Below are 14,479 nucleotides of genomic sequence, written 5' to 3'. Positions count from 1 at the left end.
TAAAATAGAAGTGCAGTATTTTCTGTCTGCCTTCCTGAATTGGTTTGCACAGCCATTGGCCTTCTTATCCTCTCCTTCAGACATCACTAGGTTTGCCTCACTCACATTGATGGTCACTATGGGACATGAAGACTCACAGTCTGGGCCCGTTAGGATGCCATGATACACTTAAGGCATGCCATCTTGGAAACATGCTCTCAGTGAAGGCAAATGTGAATCCCCAGTCACAGAGCCAGGGTGTGCCTGACTCCTCACTTTGGCTAAACACAAGCTCATACCTCAGAGGGGCCTTCCTGAGCCCACCTCTTCAAGTAGTCCCCTCACTGTGATATTTTGTCCACAGCTCCTATTCCTTTCTGAAGTTATCTAATTTCTTCATTTGTCTGCTCCTTTATTGTCTACCTCCTTCATTAGGATATAGGATGTTGTCTATTTCATTCACCTTATTTCCAGTGGTTAACTCGTGCCTGGTACAAGGTAGGTGCTCAAAAGATATTTATGGAATAAATGAGTGATGGAATGAACCCTCTGATGCTCCAGGGACCATACAAAACCATAAATAGGAAATGAACCTGAGATCTTCTCTAAGCAACGCCTCTCCTGTCTTCTTTCTCTTGTCCCAGTTGAAGCTCAGAGAGGTTAGGAGGAGGTCCAAGAACTCATGCAGAGCCAGACAGAAGGCTCCCGAATATTTGACACACAGTGACCACATCATGGTGCTTTGCTCCATTGGGAGGAAATGGAGGAAAACAGAAATCTTCTTTGTGGTTCAATAGATTAGAAGGTTGAAAAACCAGCTCCATCATCTTCCCACTGTGTATCAGAACAAATCATGTCTGTTCTACATGGTTTTGAAATAGTTTTAACCCTGAAGCAGAGAGAAGAAGGAAGGAATGAAGCATTCTCCTCAGCCACATCAATTCCATTTGCCCTAAGATTTCGAAGGGAGACTAGATTCCAGGTCCATTTCAAGGGGCAAGATGATTTTCCCACCACACCATTCTGTTCACATTTCTTCAGGTTTTCCCTTATCTCCTTCTGGATTACATTCCACCTCATCTTGCTCTACTTGTGTTCTAGGTAAACCTCATCTTCTACATGTCCTTCCACATTCCCAACAAAAAAGGTCTCAGCTATTTATTGAGCTGGGACCTATTATATGCAGTGACTTTTGCCCCCTCTTTCTGTGAAGTCCTCAAATTTCTGAATAGCTGTATTAGACCTATGTAATACTTATGGAGACAGAGACCCAGAAAAATTAAGGATTAATTTATCCCAGTAAACCACAATACTGGGGTTTGAAGCCAAATTCTTCAATTCCAAGGCACATTCCACTAAATCGGAGTTATTTCCTCTTACTACCAGGTATTTCAGTTAATATTGGACTTAACTGAAAATAACAGAATATCCAATTAGTAGCAGCTTAAACAAATGGGAAGCTTTTTTTTTCCCAGAGAACAGAAAATCAGGAGGCCAGGAATCAGGGCTGGTGCAGTGGTCCAATGATGCCAGTGGAGACTCCGTTCTTTTTTTGTTACATCCTGCTCTCCTTAACATGTTGGCTTCACCTTCAAGCAGGTTGCCCTTGGTTGTAAGATCATTACTTCACCTACAGCCTCATGGGCACATCCCCAATTGAAGAAAAAGGGGTAAGGGACAAAAGGCCAAAAGAATAATGTTGCCTGGATCTGTCATTTTTACAAATCTTTTCTTTTTTCACTCCAAAGATTTTTGTTTATATCTCTTTGCCTGAAAGGTGTCACAGGGCTGACTTTTGCTGTATGAAGAGAAGATCAGCTGGAGGTTGGATCAACCAACACATCTCCAACTCAAACTCCTGACTGAAATTATGTCTTTAGATACCTCCTTTCACATGGCTGCCTAATTGATTTCTGAGGTTCCTCAGAAACATCCAGCGTTTTTTTTTAGTGTATAGGCCTTGTTTTGCCATCTCTTGCACCTTGCATGGTGCTGCACACAGAACTGATCTCAGTACAGATTGATTGGAAGGATGTGGGAGAAGAAGAGCCTCAGAAACAGGTGATGTAGAGAAGATGCAACCAAGGTCACAGGACACATTCCTGGGGTCCTGGAATCCAGCTGAAGCCTGCTGCATGTTTGGGTCATGGAAGCATGCAGGGCCCAGAAGAAGGTAGAGTGGGTGTGAGCCATCGTAGTCTGCCCAGCTAAGTGGAGGAAAAGAGAAGGCTTGAGTTGAACCTGTATCTGTTTTTGTCATCTAGCTCATTTTTATCTATAGAGAGGAAATGCTTGCACAAATAGTAACGACATTCTTTATAAGCCTGATTTCCTTTTAACTCTGTTAATGCCAAAGCCAAGTTCCCTGAAGGTTATATATGAGGGGGCCATCATTCTTTGAGGCGAGTGGGGAAGTCTGCAAGCTGTTAGAAATTCCCCTCCTCCGAAAATACCTCTTCTGCAGCTCTAGCAGCTGCACAGACCACCATTTGAGGTTCATTCTTTTGGGTCAAGACTTCACCTAGTATCATTTTCTTTAGTGCTGCCTCCCACCACTCAAACTTTGTTTTAAGACCATGGACATTCAAAGAAGAAAAAAAGTCCCTTATCACACTATCCAGGTAATCCATGTTCATATTTTAATAAATGAAAGTAATTAGTCTATATATTTGAAAACTTTCAATAGTAGAGCAAAGTAGAAAACAAACGGTAAAAGCCTGATCCCTCAAGCCTGTGTCTCTGTCCAAAGATAGCCAAGGATAAACTATTTCTGATTGCTTTCAGAAAATTTGTTTATGCCCATACCAGTGTGCATGCATATCTATCTACCTATCATTATCTATTTGTATATACCTCTTCCCATGACACAAAAGGATGCTTCTGGACACATGGTCCTATAACAGGTTTTTTCCCTGTCTCTGTGCACACAGAACTAGTTCATTCTTTTCCACAGCTGCATAAGAATCCAAAACAAGGGAGTCCATAACCATTCAGTGATTCCTTCTCCCTGCAGGAGGTGTTTAAATAATTAGGAATATATTTCTTGGGTGCTTGGGTGGCTCAGTTGGTTAAGTGTCTGGCTTTTGATCTCCACTCAGGTCATGATCTCACCATTTGTGAGTTCGAGCCTCGTGTCAGGCTCTGTGCTGACAGCACAGAGCTTGCTTGGGATTCTCTCTCTCTCTCTCTCTCTCTCTGCCTTTCCCCTGCTTGTTCTCTCTCTCTGTCTCTCTCTCAAAATAAATAAACTTTTAAAAAAGGAATATATTTCTTACACATAATTCTTGACCAACATCTGTAGGTATATTTCTACAGGTAAATTCCTAGCAGAGTAGTTGCTTAGTTAAATGATACATATATGTTTTAGTCTATTCAGGCTATTATCACACAATGCCATAGATTGGGGTGCTTATAAATAACAGAAATTTATTTCTTACAATTCTGGAAGCTGAGAAGTCCAAAGTTAAGGTGCCAACAGATTCAGCGTCTGGATGAGAACCCCTTCCAGGCTCCTAGAGAGCTGGCATTTCACTGTATCCTCACATGGTGGGAGGGGTGAGGGAACTCTCTGGGGTCTCTTCTATAGGGGCACTAATCTCATTCATGAGCACTCCACCCTCATTACCTAATCATCCCCAAATCACCCTGCTTCCAAATACCATCACATTAGGGATTAAGACTGAACATGTGAATGTGAGGAGGACACAAACATTCAGTCTATAGTAGTACCTTTTTTTTTCTAACGTTTATTTATTCATGAGAGGGAGAGTGTGTGTGTGTGCCCGTGTGTGTGCATGCATAACATCAGGGAAAGGGCACAGAGAGAGAGTACCAGGCACTGTCAGCACAGAGCTGGATGTGGGGCTCGAACCCATGAATGATGAGATCTTGACTTGAGCCAAAATCAAGAGTTGGACACTTAACCAACAGAGCCACCCATGTGCCCATTTAAAATCAGATTGATTTTGTCAAGTTTCCTTCCAGAAATGTACCAGTGCACCACCCCTTGCTGCAGTTCAATGTCTGTCAGTTCATAACTCTCCATAGCCTTCTCAGAAAAGGGTCTCCTCAGGGCACCTAGGTGGCTCAGTTGGTTAAGTGTCCAACTTCAGCTCAGGTCATGATCTTGGGATTCATGAGTTTGAGCCGTCATGTCAGGCTCTGTGCTGACAGCTCAGAGCCTGGAGCTTGCCTCAGATTCTGTGTCTCCCTCTCTCTCTGCCCCTCCCCCGCCCATGCTCTGTTTCTGTCTCTCTCTCTTAAAAAATAAATAAACATTAAAAAAATAATAATGGGGTCTCCTCACTTTAGCTTCTCACAATCTTGAGTTTAAGAAAATCTCTTGTTGCTGTTTAATTTGCATGTCTTTCCTTATGAGTAATGTTGAGCATATTTTCATATTTACTGTCTACGTTTTATTTCACTTTTTGGTAGTTGACTGCTGATGGGTACTGCTTGTCATTTCTCTATTTTATTTGCATGAGCTTTCTAAAAATGAAAGAAATTAGCCCTTTTCCTATCACATGAGCTAAATATTTTCCCAACTTGTCATTTTTCTTTTCTCTCGGTTTATGGTATATTTTTACTCCAAAAAAATCCATTTTACACTTGAATCTTTGATCTATCTGGAATTAATATTAGTGTTATAAATGAGGAAGAGATATAGCTTTATTTTTCTTTCCAATCAGCCCATTTCTCCAACACCATTTACAGACTAATCACCTTCTCCTTAATATTTTGAAATGTTACCATTTCATACATCAAGATTCCATATGAATTTGGTTTCATTTGTGGACCCTTCATTCTTATTCATTGATCTATTTTTACCTAATAACTTAAAGCTACCTATTGTAGCTTTAAAATAATTTTGGCATCAGACAGAGGCAGTTTTTGTCTGATTTTTGAGAAGTTTTCTGATTGAACATTTGTTTCACACACAAAAAATTTAATATCATTTTGTTAACTTAAAAATTGATATTTTCTGGGGCACCTGGGTGGCTGAGTGGGTGAAGCATCCAACTCTTGATTTCGGCTCAGGTCATGATCTCACGGTTGTGAGATCAAGCCCCGCTTTGGGCTTTGTGCTGGGCCTGGAGCCTGCTTAAGATTCTCTCTCTCTCAGCCAAAGCATAAGAGACTGTTAAAAACTGAGAACAAACTGAGGGTTGATGGGGGGTGGGAGGGAGGGGAGGGTGGGTGATGTGTATTGAGGAGGGCACCTTTTGGGATGAGCACTGGGTGTTGTATGGAAACCAATTTGACAATAAATTTCATATATTGAAAAAAAAAAGATTCTCTCTCTCTCTCCCTCTCCTTCTGCCCCTCCCCCACTTGTGCACACTCTCTCTCTAAAAAAAATAAATGCCATTTAAATTGGAATTTCATTCAATTTATGAATTAATTTAGGAAGAATTGGTATCTTCCCATCAAAGACAATAGTTTGTCTTTCAATGTCTTAAGCCATCTTTGGGTCTGTCAATAGATTATTAAAGTGTTTTTAAATAAAACCTTTGAAAATTACATGTTACATTCATGTCTAAGATTCTTTATGGCTGCTATTTTACATGAGATCTTTTCTTTTACCGCAATTTCTAACAAGTATGGTTTAGGAAACGCTACTGGTTTTATGTATCTACTTTGCAACTCATATCTGAATTCTCTTGCTGTTTCGTGTTGTTTTCCAGCGGTTTTCTCAGGTTTTCTGGGCCTGGCATTGTCTTTTAGAATGTAAATTATCCCCAAAGGGGATATTGTCATTTGTTTGACTAATACCTGATGTTCTATCATATGAGAGGTTGTGCTATAGTTGCTGCACACTGAGTCAGTACTTCTTATACTTCCTTATTCAAGCAGGGACCCCAAAAGTCTTGCTTCCTCACCCCAACCACAGACCATTCTGCTCTTTCTCAGTTCCTAGAACATTCCATGCTGTCCTGTTTGTGAAATTTCATGTATCTTATTTCCCTATTCATCTCTTCCCAGATCTCTGTTTAAAAGTCACTTCCTCCAAGAAACCTTCCCTTAATCCTAATTGAAATTACCATTCCCCTTAGCCTATGCTCTCACAGCTCTTTGTTGTCTCTTGTAATACTCAGCACACTTAGAAATACTGCTTTCACCTCTGTTTTCCTTGCTAAATTTCAAGCTCCAGAAGAAACAGAGAAGAGCTGCCTTAGGCAGTGCTCTAATTGGGAGTTCTTCACTATGCCTGACACATGGGGGCCATGTAGTATTTGTTGGATTGCAGCTGAAAGCAGCCTGCTGCAAATTTGGTATTTTGGTTTTTTTTTTTTAATGTTTATTTTTGAGAGAGAGAGAGAGAGAGAGAGAGTGGGCAGGTGAGGGGCAGAGAGAGGGGGAGACAGAATCTGAAGCAGGCTCCAGGCTCTGAGCTGTCAGCACAGAGCCCGATGCGGGGCTCGAACTCACAGACTGTGAGATCATGATCTGAACTGAAGTTGGAAGCTTAACCAACTGAGCCACCCAGGTGCCCCCAAACTTGGTATTTTTGATGTCTTTGGTTTTCATCTTAGCACTCAGAAGAATTCTACCTTTGATAACATAATATATCTATGTGATTTTCAGCATGAAAATAATGTTGCTTTTTAATGATGGAGTAAATTAGGACAACAAGAGAAGGCCATAATCTTTCCATGCCTTTGTGAACTGCAAGAGATTTAAACTCTCCATCTTTAACTTAAAAGATTAATAATGATTTAGCTTCCCAATGATGTTATTTTATGGATGAACATTTTTTCTCCCAAAATATTTTCTGTGGGGATCAGCGTATCTCAGTTTGAGATGGATGGAGGAACCCTATCCATTACACCTTTCTGTGGGTTCCTCTATGTAACCCACAAGAGGCAGGACACAGAAGACCAGGTTCCGACGAAAGGTTACTGACGTGTCGGTGGACAACAGGCCAGCAGAGGAAATGGCCCAGTACAAACATGCTGCCGACTGTGTGTGTGGCCACAGGGCCTGGATATATAATCAATCAATAAATGAACTTCCCAAAGATGTGCTTCCCAAAGTTTGGGTGATAGATCTAAAGAAGTTGGGAAAGAGCAGTCTCCAAGAGACCATACAGAGAGAGCCCAAGGTGCCCGGACGCAGGCCTCACATTTACTCCCATCAAGAGCCCGGCGGCAAAAGTGGAAATCCTGAGGTGAGTTCCTACTGGGTCAGTTCAGGGCAGAGGCTGGGCGCTCAGACACGACAGCCATTCGTCGTGTTCATAGTCACAGTGCTCGCTGTAGGTGGGTGACTATGGGCAAATTACTTACCCTTTCTGAGCTCCAGTTTCCTCATCTACAAGGAGTTTTAATGGAAAAATGAAACAAGGTGTATGAAGAACTCAGTGGCTTGTTTGCAATGCAACAAAGGATCAACAGACATTACTCTCACAAGGTCACTAACTCAGAGCATGCAAACAGTCCATTTTTCATCCACCAACATTGACATCCCCAGATCTAAGCTGCTTACTTAAGAAGATGCTAAACCTGGTAAAGACCATTGCTCCTTGGCTCCCTTATATTCCCCAAATTAATGGAAGCTTGACTTACTTCCTGGATATGACTTGGTTTAAACACATGGATGGAGTGGCCATCTTTCAGGAATCAGACATGTCAAAAGTGAGGGAGCATGGTTGGGACCTCAAGGATTAAAGAAGTCAGTAGGATGTTTTCCTACTATACAGTGAAACATCTTCCCATTCGGGCCTCTGTGAAAGAGAAGGGATGATGGGCTAAGACATGCTCTTAGAAGCCAGAAGGTCTGGGCTTGAATTGTAGCTTTGCCATAAATGCTCTAGATGAACTTAGGCAAGTTGTTTAACTTCTCTCAGCTTTAGTTTCCACATCTGTAAAGAAGAAATAACATAACCCCAGAGGGTTGTTATGAGAAGATTATATATGTGGGAGCACTTAGCACAGTACCTGGGTTACACAAACACACACACACACACACACACACACACACATACATGGAGGAGGAGGGTGGAGGAGGAATTGTAAATGAATCCTCCTGGCTCATGGAAACTAGTCCCATTACTTTGCAGCCTCAGTTTCCCAGGACAAAGTGTGGACACCCCCACCCACGGGATCCTGACCCTCTTGCTCTGGGCAGGCCTGTTTGCTGTTCCACACAGAGCAGTGTCCCACCCGCACACAGATCAGAAGCCAAAGTTGGAAATCAGTCCCAACATGTTCTTGAAATCTGCAACAAATTTGGTGCTCTCATTCAACCCGCAGGCACCACTGTAATAAGTGCTTGCTGGCCCCACCCGGGTCTGAGGTGGAGGGCTGGCTGTAGGGACCCCAGGAGGAGGAGAACAGAAGGGAAGGGCTTAGGGACAGAAATATGTGCTCTATGGAAGATCTGAGCCCTGCTAAGGAGATTCCAGACCCTCATCCTTCTCTGTATTAGGCAACCAGGAAAAAATCCCACCTTGCCCTGAAGGTAGATGGGGTGGGTAGGAAGAGAGGAAGTAAGAAGGAGTGTTGACAACACAAGCGAGTTTCAGGAGGTATCTGTGCGAATACTGAACACCGACCAGCCTGAGCTGGGAAGGAGCCACCCAGTGATGGAGAGCTGAGGTGCTGGAATGAACTGGGCCTGGTTCAAACCTTGCGTCTACTACTCACTTCCCCAGGAGCCTTCGGTCACGCATTTAGCCTTTGTATGCCTGTGTCTGTCTCTCCAGGGTGTTATGGGTGTACGTGGGCTAAAAGCATTTGAGGCTCTGGGCGCGGGGCTGACGTGTGGAACCCATATAGAAGAGACTTGATACATCCCGTGAGAATGGACCTTGGAGTCGGATGCACAGCGATCCCACACGTCAGCATCAGTAGTGATGTTAGCGGCACGGAGGTTCCTTGCTTGTGAAGTGTTTTCATATAGCGACAACACTGACGGGAGACCAGGCTGGACTTATTCATCCCCAGTTTACAGATGAGTTAACTGAGGCTTGGAGGCTGCAAACCCACATGTCTTTACTACACGTGCAGTGTTATGTGTCAATTAATTCATTTTATAAAGTAGGAGTCATTTCAAATACACAAAATGTGTCATAGTACATCCCTACTTTGTTTCCACTTAAATTCAGTGAATGTTAACCTTTGGCCATCTTGCCCCAGATGTCAAAAGAACTAAATTTCACAGGCAGTAAAAGGCCTCCTCTTCCCCCATCAGATTCTCCTCCTGTAAATAATCTGATGTTGATGTGCTGCTGTTTATGTCTTTATACATTCATTAAATATATTCATTACAGTATTACCCTACTTATGTTTTTAATTCTTATACTATGAGAACTTTTTTGTAATTTTTTTTCACTCAACATTAAGTTTTTCAATTCTTTACACTGATGCATAGACAGTTGGCCTCGTAGGGGTGCCTGGTTAGGCCTCCGACTTCGGCTCAGGTTATGATCTCATGGCTTGTGAGGTCAAGCCCCATGTTGGGCTCTGCACTGACATCTCACAGCCTCTGAGCCTGTCTCCCTCTCTGCCCCTCCCCCCACTTGTGTGCGTGCATGCGCGCGCTCTCTCTCTCTCAAAAATAAACATTTAAAAAGTTAAAAAAAATTAATTGGAACTACTGTGTATTATTCCATATACTTATTTACCCTTTCGTCATTAATGGAATTTTATTCTGTTTTGTGTCTCTGTATCCCTCTGTGTGTGAGGGAAATCAACTTTGCAACACGCCCCTTTTAATACAAGTTGTGAAGGTTCTCTGCATACATCTAGAAGCGTTCTTGCTGAGTTTGTAGTAAGCACATCTACAGCTTTACTAGATTCTGCCAAATTGCTTTCCAAGTCATTTTGTTAAATTTACCGTTAGGTAACTTTTGGTTTTATTGCTACTCTGAAAGGAATTTTTTTTTGAGTATCATTTCCATTGTTGCTGGTAGATAAAAATGTTATGGACTGGGGTATTTTCATCTTACATCCAGCAAATGTACTGAGCTCTCTCATTCTTTATAAAAATTTATCTGTAAATTCTCTTGGATTTTTCTGGATAAATAATCATATTGTTATGAAAGTTTTCAATTTTATTTCTTTCTCTCTAAACTTTACACTTTTTTATTTCCTTTCCCTGTCATACCACAGTGCATAGGACCTAGAGTACTATGTTAAAAAAAAGCAATGACGTGATGGTAAATGTCTTTGTGTTCCGAATTTTTAAGAGGGTGAAAAGCAAGTAAAACAAATTCGATGATAGAAATTAGGACAGTGATTACCTCTTGGGTCAGAGCAGGTCAGTTGACTGGAAAGTGTCATGAGAAAACATTCTGCCAAAATAGAGGTATACTATATTTTGTTCTTGGTCATGCTCATATGGTTGTGCACATGCGTCAAAGTTCATTGAACTGTACCCTTAAGATTTGTACGTTTTACTGCCATTTGCCCATTTCCTTCCTGATTTCTAGGAGCTCTTTATATATTACACAGATTAGCCCTTTTTATGTGAATTGCAGTATTTATCGGCAATGTAAAATTTGCATTTTGAATTTGCTTGTATTTTGCACATAGAAATTCAATTTTTACATAAGTAGTCATCTTTTATATTTGTGAATTTGGAATCACAGTTAGAATGGCTTTCCCCGCTCCAGGGAGTATAGAACAATTCTCTCACGTTTTCTTCTTTGAAATTCATCTGTGCATTGTTGTGTACTGTTCCAGGTTTCCACCCACCTTAATCATTTTCCAGATGGCTTTCATATGTTATTATAGTAATAGGAGTTTTAATGTTTCACCAACTTGATATCTCTAGGATGAACCCTTCTTGGGCATGGTAGAATACTGCTTTTAATACATTTCAAATGAGTACATCCTTTTAGTATATTGTGCATGCACTATATGTAGAAGACGTATTTATGTGTGTGAATACGGATGTACATTTATAAACAGAAATTTTTATATTTTTCTGATATTTTACTTGGGATTGCTGCATCTGGTTTAGAAGTGAGATTGATCTGTATTCTTTTTTTCTTTCACTGTCGTCCTTTCTTGAGTTTGGTTAATGAGGTCAAAATAAACCCACAAAAAGAACTGAGTAGTTTTCCTCTTTTTCAATTCTCTGACGCAGTTTTTAAAACCATCTTGGCCTGGTGCTTTTTTGTGGAGAACTATGCGACACCTGATCAAATCTTCAGTTGTTATTTGAGTTTTATATTTCTTGGGAAATTTTTGTTCATTTCTAGCTTTGTAGAAAATGGCTCCTTTCATCTAACTTTTCCAATGTATAAGCTTAAAGTTAATGCTGTCCTCTAATAATTAAAAAAAATGTCCTTTTTTTCCCTTTTATAATACTATTTCTTGATGTCTTCTCTCTTTTTTGCCTCATTAATTGACAAACAACTTTAGGGTGTTATGTGACATTTTTGGCTGATTGCTTGAATTTCTATGTCAGGGTGGCAGGAAGCAGGAGAAGAGTTGCACACAATAAGAAAAACCTGCCGTTTTGTTGTTTTTGTTAATGTTTTACTTATTTTTGAGAGAGAGAGACAGAGTCAGAGACAGAGCGTGAGCGGGAGTGAGAAAGAAGGAGACACAGAATCCGAAACAGGCTCCAGGCTCTGAGCTGTCAGCACAGAGCTTGGCATGGGGCTCGAACCCACGAACTGTGAGATCATGACCTGAGCTGAAGGACGCTTAATAGCCTGAGCCACCCACGCGCCCCAAAACCTGCCCGTTTTGATTGGTTATCAAAAAGCTCAGTGATGGCTTTATTTCCCTCAACTATAGAATAGGAATCAATACAGTATCTACCTCATGGGATCCTTGAAGATGGAATGAATGAATACCAAGCAACCAACCAGCCAACGAACAAAACAAAACATTTAAAGCATAAAACATATAGAGTTCTCACTGTACACCGTTGGGTGTTTGTTGTTTTCATTATGTGTAAAGGAGAAATAAAGGGACATACCCAGGTCTGAGGTACAAAGACCAGGACACTGAAAATATTTTGTCATGGATTCCTCCACACTTGGTCCCTGGGCCCCTCTCTCTCTTCTTGATAATCTCCCTCATGCTGAATACTCTCTCGGTGTCCAGAGTTAATTTCAAATTCCCAAGGGGTGAAGCAGCATGGCTTGAACACGGCCACACAAACATTGCAGAGACTTTCTGGAAGTTGTGCTCCAGCCTTACACAATCAGATTTAACATAAAAAGCAGGACTGGATTACAAAATGCCGTAATTGCAGACTTCTTTCTTAATGCTCTCTCAATGATTTATTAGTTCATTCAGTTAAGTATTTAAATGCCTGTGATGTGTTAATCCCGAGCGAAAAATAGTGTCAAATCTATAGCCACCCCCAACTGATTAACGAAGTTTTGCCAAGAAAAGACTCAATGTTGACTGCTTTAGTGTTCATGTTAACGTTTATATGTAGATATTGACCTATCTGTAACAGAGTCTGTCTGTACGTGAACACTAACCAATTAGACCTTCTGGAGCTGAGCTGTTCAACGTAGGAACCACTAGCTACAGGGGGCTATTTAAATTTACATGAATAAAAATGAAATACAATTAAAGAGTCAGTTCCTTCATCACACTAGGCACCTTTCAAGGGCTCAGTAGCCACACTGGTGGGTAGCTACAGTATTGGAAAGCTTTGAATTATAAAATATTTCCATCATCCCAGGAAGTTCCACTGGACAGTTCTGTTCTAGAAAGAGTTTCAACAATAATTAAAATAGTACTAGTTCTTGTATGGATGCCTCAGGGAACAGATCACCTTGTCCTTCCTCGGTTGGCTGAATGCCTAGGGTTATGGCTAGCATGATTAAAAATAGTTCATTCTTTTAAGCAGGTTAAACAAATACTTTGGAATGTTTTTTATCCTAGGACTTAGCCTGGAGATTCCAAAATCCAGGAATTCTGAATTGGCAAAGCCTAAATTAACATGATTTACTATACTCCCTAGGCCAAGCTTGAAGACTATGCTTTCTTTCACATTATTCCTGGCCAGAGGTCACCCCTCACCCCACTCCTGCCTCCTGCCACTTATATACTTGTTGTTGTAAATGATCACCCATTTCCTGGTCACTATCAGCCCTCAAACATTTGTCAACTTTGGCCACTTTCCTAGAATAAATCATTGGGCATTTTCATTGCTTTTGCACTATGAGTGACATCTTTAGCAAAAGCACCCTCCTTCCCAACAGTATTTGCCAGCTAGGCCTGGTAAAAATAGATAACTTATCATGATGTTTCCTGTTGTGTATGATTCAAGTATCAGATCTATAAATGCTGAATGTGTCATAGATGGAAGAACATTTTTTTTTATGTACTCATAGCAGTTCACATGATATGGTGAAATACACATGAATCAGAGTGAAGGCAAGGAGACCCTGAGGCTACCGGTCCTGTGTTTGGAGTGTTTGGATTAACAGAGGGATAATAGCCAGCAAGAAAAGGGAGTAGCCCAGAACATGTTGCTGTAATTCCTGCTGGTCTGAGAGGGTGAGCAGGGTCCTTTCCATGGTAAGAAAAAGGTTCTAGTGTCTTTTATAAAAATATATGTGTTTCCCCACCCCTAATCCCCCTCAGAGTTGTGGCCACATGCTTGCTAGCAGATTACTCTCTCCTGTCTATTCCAAGTCCATCCTGACCAGATGGTGGGGGTTGTAAAGCAAGACCCTCACCAAAGACTGTCCACCTTCTCCCCTGCCCTAATCTCCATTAAGAAGGGAGCACATAGGGTACTACTTTGTGAATGCCTCATTTCAACTAATAAGCTGAGCAAAACCAGGGGGAAGCCTGAAGGCAGAGGATTAAGGGGACAAAAGATCAGAAATCTTTGTCCATCATCAGCACAAGTCAGAATACACTGTTTGCCTAGCTTTTCACCCCTCCCTGAGTATCCATCAATTTTCCCATTTAATCCATTGCTGTCTCTTCACCCTTCTTTCTAACCATCTCTGAATGGTGTCCACTCTACCATTCCACCACCCCACCTGAAATGACTGTCATCTTGGTATTAGATTGCTCACAGTCTGCCTTCACACAGCAGCCAGCGACACCAAAAGAAATCTGAACACGCTACCTCCCTGCTTAAACCTCTTCTTGCTTAGGAAAAAGACCAAAATGCTCAGCCTGGTCTGTTATGTTCTACCTAACTGGCCCCTGCTATACTCTTTCACCTCACCTCAACCTCAACCTCATGCCCTGGACCTTGTCAATTATGCTTCTGTCACGCAGGCTTTTTTTTTTTTTTTTTTAATACCTATGATAAACCAAATTTGTCCCTGCTGCCGGGCCTTTGCACATGCAGTGCCCTGTGTTTGGACTCCTCTTTTCCCAATTCCCTCTCACCTGGTCAACTCATGTTCCTTCTTCACATGCCAGTTGAATCACCACTTCCTCCTCATGTATCACTTTGTTACCATACTCCTCTCCCTGGGAACTAGGTCAGGTCAAGGTTTTGTATTTATATGACTGACTACTTGATTAACTGTTTCTCATAAGATTTATAAGTTCCAGAGACA

Source organism: Felis catus, chromosome D2, assembly GCF_018350175.1.
Source record: "Felis catus isolate Fca126 chromosome D2, F.catus_Fca126_mat1.0, whole genome shotgun sequence".
In the NCBI taxonomy this organism is placed as follows: domain Eukaryota; kingdom Metazoa; phylum Chordata; class Mammalia; order Carnivora; family Felidae; genus Felis; species Felis catus.
This window is presented reverse-complemented; position numbering follows the sequence as displayed.